Here is a 6,290-nt window from a genome sequence, read left to right on the forward strand (position 1 = left end):
GTATGTGCTGTTCACCTTCCAAGTGTAAAGTAATTCTACAAGACTGACAGGACCCTGATCCTGCACTCACCCTGGGTAGTGAACAGATAGAAGTAGTCATGAAGTTCGTGGCCCTTACCGTACGTCTTTATCACCACGCGCCAACAATGCAGTCGTTCATCTGACCTCACCTTGTTAATATAAAGAACCGGTACGATTCACCCTTTATGTAGCTGGTGATCTCACCGCTACTTCCTGTGGCCTCGTTGGTGTAGGTGAAACATTAAATTTAAAGGTAGAACAGTCTCTATTAGTCTGGATTTCAATAGACAGTCGATTGTGCGTTGTCCGACTAAGCAGGACAGTAAGAACTCGAAAAGATAGGGGAACATGCTGTTGCCTTTTCATTGTCTCTACTGACGTTCCCACTAATTTTAGCTCGGTTTAAGTTGAAGATGAATTTTATAGGCATATATCCAACCTACTTTAAAAAAAGCTGAACGCTCTAATGTAGTAATAGTGGCGTGTGATTTCAATGCACAAATAGATAAACTAAACCAAACCGGAAGTCACTTAGTTTGATCTTACGTTGTTACGGCTCAGTGAACAGATATTGGCGAGCGTCTGCTTCAGTTATGCTCAGAGAGCCTTCTATTTCTGACAATCACCAACTTTAAACATAAGGCAAAACATCGTCTGACGTGGGCACCCTCACTACCGACTTATCGATTAACTCAAGTAAATCACATTGCCGTTGTTCATCGGTAGAGGGGTTGGATTGAAGACTGTGGCTCATTCTGGAGTACATGTATAAACTCAAAACGTGCTTTATTTCGTGCACGTATTTGTCCGCATCTTACTGGACTTAGAAAAGCCACAGCAAGAAAACCTCTTAGAGTTCAACTTAATAATGAGAATATCTTTCAGGAACAACTAGAGAAAGAGATAATCAACTGTGAAAATGATATTAACCTCAAGGTACCTTTGTGTGACATCCAAAAAGCTGCGAGAACAGCAGTGTTAACAAGCGTATCATAGACTAGCGTCTGTTCGGAGTTCACGTGATTATCATAACTAATGGTTATGGACTTTGAATGACATTAGTGGAAATTGTTTGGAATGACGCGGATGTATCGGGTCTTTGTCTTCCGTCATACTCTGAGATTCCCGAATCGTTATAACTTTTTTTGTTTTTTAATTATACTACAGTTTTCACCCGTACTGGAGCCGTTTTATGGTGACTGACAGTCGTGTACCCCAATAACGGTGTAGGTATTGCATATTGTCAGCAGTGCCGTCTCGTTGAAAGGATTAGTTTGACTAATATAGCATCTAAAATAATAGCATCAATAATTATTAGGCGCTTAACAAAGACACGTGAACTGCAAACACGAGAAATTCAGACTGGCTTCAGAGTTGGTCGTAGCTGCCTCGACCACATATTCACCATTCGCAAGATTTTAGAACACAGGCATGCTTATCAGTGTCCGACAATGATCGTTTTTCTTGACTTAGAAGCAGCACTGGACTATGGAAAGCGAGAGGTTCTGTGGCAGTGTCTGTCGTTGAAAGGTGTACTTCATAAGTACATAAACCTTGTGAGGGCTCTTTACTTGCACACTACTAGTCGAATCAGAGCTTATAACGAACTGTCATCTGATTTTTCAGCTTCAAGCGGTGTCTGGAAAGACTATCCACTATCTCCATTTTTATCCAATTTCATCATAGACCTACTGCTGGAAATAACGTCCTCGTCGTCTGAATTTTCAGGAATTGATGTCTATCCAGGAGGTCCACTCATCGACTTAGAACATGCACATGACAGTCCTGTTTGGTGAAGACGCTGGTAAAATGGAGAGTCTTTTGGTAGCACTGAGAAACAATGTCAGGATGTTCGGGATGCGTATCCCCCCACCTAAGTGCAAAATGCCACTTCAGGGTTGGCTTGCGTTAGAGCCCGATTTATTCATAAGAAGTCAAGTATTTGAACGTTGACCGCTTCGGTTATCTTGGGAGTCTCATCAATACTGATGGTGTAGTGTCTGAGGAAATCTCTACATGGATTCAAAAATCTCGTTTGGCTTTTGCCAACTTACGTCACCTATTGCGAACGCAAAATATCCAGGGAGGACCAGTCAAACGGTTACGAAATGAAGAGATACAACTTGGCAGTTCTCGGATCAAGTGGAACCTATTGAACCTTAACTGGACCGAAAAGATGAGCTTCGATAGAAGTATTCTGATCGTGAAGATGTTTCACACACAGGGAGTTGCACTGATTGTGTCTAAAGGAGCACGAGAAGTGCTTATATGATTGGGATCTCGTGGATCCAGAGTCATAAATGCGTCCTTCAAAATAAAGAAGGAGAGGACCACGATGAATGCTATCCAGTCCTATACTCCGCCACAAACTCATTCACGAAGCTACATGGGTGTTACTGGATCACACTACACAGAAAAAGATCGATTATATCTGAATCACCAAAAATTTCACAAGGTCAAAAGAAGACATGACAACCAGGAGAGGAGCTGACACAGGTTGTATTCTGGGCACAGTTGCAGTAGACAGTCACCGTTATCTGACCTGCGACCAACAAGTCTCCATCGACTACCCAAACGACTCTCTTCTGTACCCAGATGCCCGACCTGATCATGCAAGTATGCTTCAAGTTCTACTCAGGAAGATTTCGAGTGAAGAACAAGTGCCTTTGACAGACTGAAAAAAAGGACACCTCACCAAGATACCGAAGAAAGGAGATCTGAGGAAGTATGAGAAGTATAGATGTATCACACTACTATTACTACCAGGAAGTGTTTGGAAAACAGAGTGTTGCTGAACCGGATGAAAGACTCAGTAGACGTTTAACTTCGCGACCAACAGCTCGGATACCGTAGGGATCGGTTGTGTACAAACCAGATCGTGACATTGCGGATCGTCGTTGAACAATCAATTGAATGGAATTCGTCGCCATACATCAACTTCATTATGAGAAAGCATTTGACAGCATGGATAGGAGAATATTATGGAACGTTGTTCAACACTATGGTTGTCGTATCTTAGTGAAGATTAAAGTACGGGTAACCTCTGGGATCTATTAATGGACTAATATTCTATAAATATTCTTGTTGTATAGATATTCAGTTATTAGATTGTGTGTATCTATATTCGTCTTATTATAAGGTTCATTTTGACCTATAGATTATTATTATACGACTTTCTGTTCCTAAATTATATTTAGTTTATTGATTAATGTCTCTCACATTCACAGCCATATTTTGGCTTGGTGTTGTACAAACGTTATTTTCTATTTTACGGTGTGATGTGGTCTGTTTGTCTGGCACATAAACCAATTGTGCTTGAAATAAATGATTTGCATAGTAGGAGCTGTTATTGGTGTTCTGGAGTCGAGTGGACGGACTAGGCGAGCAAAGGACCAATAAGGACGCTAGGCCGCTCATACCGGTCGAACGTCATTGGTTTGGCACAGTGCTAAGATTGGATAAGTCGTATTTCGATTGGTGAATCAATCACGTGAGAAAAAACCGGGCATAAGTCCACAACAATGGTGTGAGGAGCTGAGAAGATCATCAACATCATACGGAATTCATGCGACAGATTACATTGCAAAGTCGTGAATAGAGCAAAGCTGATAAATGAATTCCAAGTGAAGACTGGTGTCAGACAAAGCTGCTTACACTCACTCTTTCTCTTTCTTCTAGTGTTTAACTGGATTATGAAGACCTCTTCATCTAAAGTGAAGCACGGAATAGAATGGACAGCTTGGATGCGCCTAGATGATTTGGACTTCACAGATGACCTAGTCCTTCTATCCCATACACATCAACAAATACAAGACAACCAGTTTAGTAGTAGATGCCTCTGAATCAGTAGACCTCATACATACTAAATGGAAAACAAAATATTCTGAAATACAACATGGAGAATACCAGCCAGTTGCACCTGGTGGAGAAGCTCTGGAATAGGTGAGAACCTGAATAGTATCATTGATGAACAAGGAGGATCTGATGCAGATGTACAAGCAATGATTGGCAAAGTATGGGCAGCATTCCTACAGTTGAAGAACATATGGAACTCAAAATAACTGTCTCCAAGCCAACATCAAAGTCACAATTTTCAAAACGAACGCCAAGACAGTCAGTTCTACTGTACGGAGCTGAAACTTGGGGAACTACTACAATCATTAAACTGGTACAAGTATTTGTAAATAGTTGTTTACACAAAATACTCAATATCCGTTGACCGAACACTATCAGCAACAATCTACTGTGGGAGAGAACAAACCAACTTCGAGCTAAGGAGAAAATTAGGAAAATATGTCGGGTGTGGATAGGACATACATTGAGGAAATCGTCATATTGCATTACGAGGCAGGCGCTAACTTGAAATCCTGAAGGGAAACGGAAAAAAGGAAGGCCGAAAAACACTGCGCCAAGAATGGGAAGCAGACATGAAAAGGATTGGCTGGGATAGAGTTGGATGGAGAGTGCTGGTGGGCAGCCCATGCTCCTCCACGAGGGGTAGCAGGAGTAAGTAAGTATAATAATTATATATACTTTTTAAAACAATCAGTCCCTTCGATAAATTTCGATAATGCAATGAGAAGACGAAGTTTATCAAAATTATGTGATATATTAGCGCAATACATTTCGAACAATCTGATCACACATAATGTACTTGTTAAGACATTTGTATATGAAAATTAAAAGGTCAACTAGACAGGTTAAAGTTAGCCGTAATAAAGAAAGAAAATAAATAAAGTACACAAAAACAATGTGATGACTACTCTTGATAATAAATCAGCATTACCAGGGTAGGCTAAGGGTAAGAACAAATTGTTTTTGAACACATAAAGGGGGTTTCAATTTCCGTATAGCCAAGGCTTCAATAAACCTTAGTATATGTAAACCTTAGTATACATCCTTGAAGGCTTTTGTACAACACTACAAACTCTGACTTGATGTCAACCTTATGACCAGTTTCAACCAAATGTTTCGCAACGGAGGAAGATGTTTGTCTGTCTTGGTATCTTATTTGAACATTGGAATTCATTTGGTTCTGCAGCCATTTAGGTATGTGTTCCGCCACCCTTAATTGCAGATCACGAATTGCCCTCCCTTATGTACGTGTTACCGCCCCATACATGTTCAATTGGTATTACACAAAGGGGATGGGAAACATTCGCTTATGTGCTGTTTAGATTTTTGGTGAAACATTGACTTGGTCTTTTCAATGATGACAAGTTGAGCTGCATAAAATGTCCTGTTTATAGGTAATTTTTCAAGTCTCCGGTTTTCAACATGAGACTATTTGAGCCACTCCTAAATGGTAATGTAATATAAACTCGCTTTTTGGGTGCCAGAAGCGTCATAGGTCTAATCGTATTGCAACCCTTCCAGCGGTTTATGAACTTTAATGAATAACCATTATTCATTAACCGGAATTCAAGTTAGCGCCTGCCTCGTGATGCAATATGACGATTTCCTCAATGTATGTCCTATCCACACCCGACATATTTTCCTAATTTTCTCCTTAGCTCGAAGTTGGTTTGTTCTCTCCCACAGTAGATTGTTGCTGATAGTGTTCGGTCAACGGATATTGAGTATTTTGTGTAAACAACTATTTACAAATACTTGTACCAGTTTAATGATTGTAGTAGTTCCCCAAGTTTCATCTCCATTCAAATATTATGACAAAAATTGAAATCTTAGTTTTCGTTTTTCCTAAAGTGTCATTTATATTAAAATACCATTTTGGTGAAAAGATTTCATGCATTCACACAAATGTATTTCAATCAAGCAACTCTATATGACATACCTGCCTATTGAGAATTTTAATAACTAGAAAAAATACAAATTTCTGGTTTAGCCTTGTCAATTAGTATATTGTAATTAATGAAGGGGGAAACTTGATCTAGTTAACAATATAGTAAGAAATAAAGTAATTTATTCACTAGCAAAAAGACATCTGATTTAATAAATAGCTATGATCTCATTAACAAGATCACATTATCTTATTAGTGAGAAGTCGCTTTCTGGAATCTTCCTGATAATTTATTCACTTAAAAGTTAGTTCCAGGTTCAAACCCCGTTTCGCTTAATTCAGTTTGGGCGACCGGGTAGTAAGTATCATTACGCTTCCTACCCGGAGTGCAGCTCATATCCAATCACCTGACGAATGAGTTAATTTACTTTATTTATTTATTTATTATGGTGTTAAAAATTAAATGAGAGTTTATTGTTTTTCATTTTAAAACCAACAGTCAACTGTTCTTCTATGAGAATACCAAATA

This window comes from Schistosoma mansoni (genome assembly GCF_000237925.1).
Source record: "Schistosoma mansoni, WGS project CABG00000000 data, supercontig 0049, strain Puerto Rico, whole genome shotgun sequence".
NCBI lineage: Eukaryota > Metazoa > Platyhelminthes > Trematoda > Strigeidida > Schistosomatidae > Schistosoma > Schistosoma mansoni.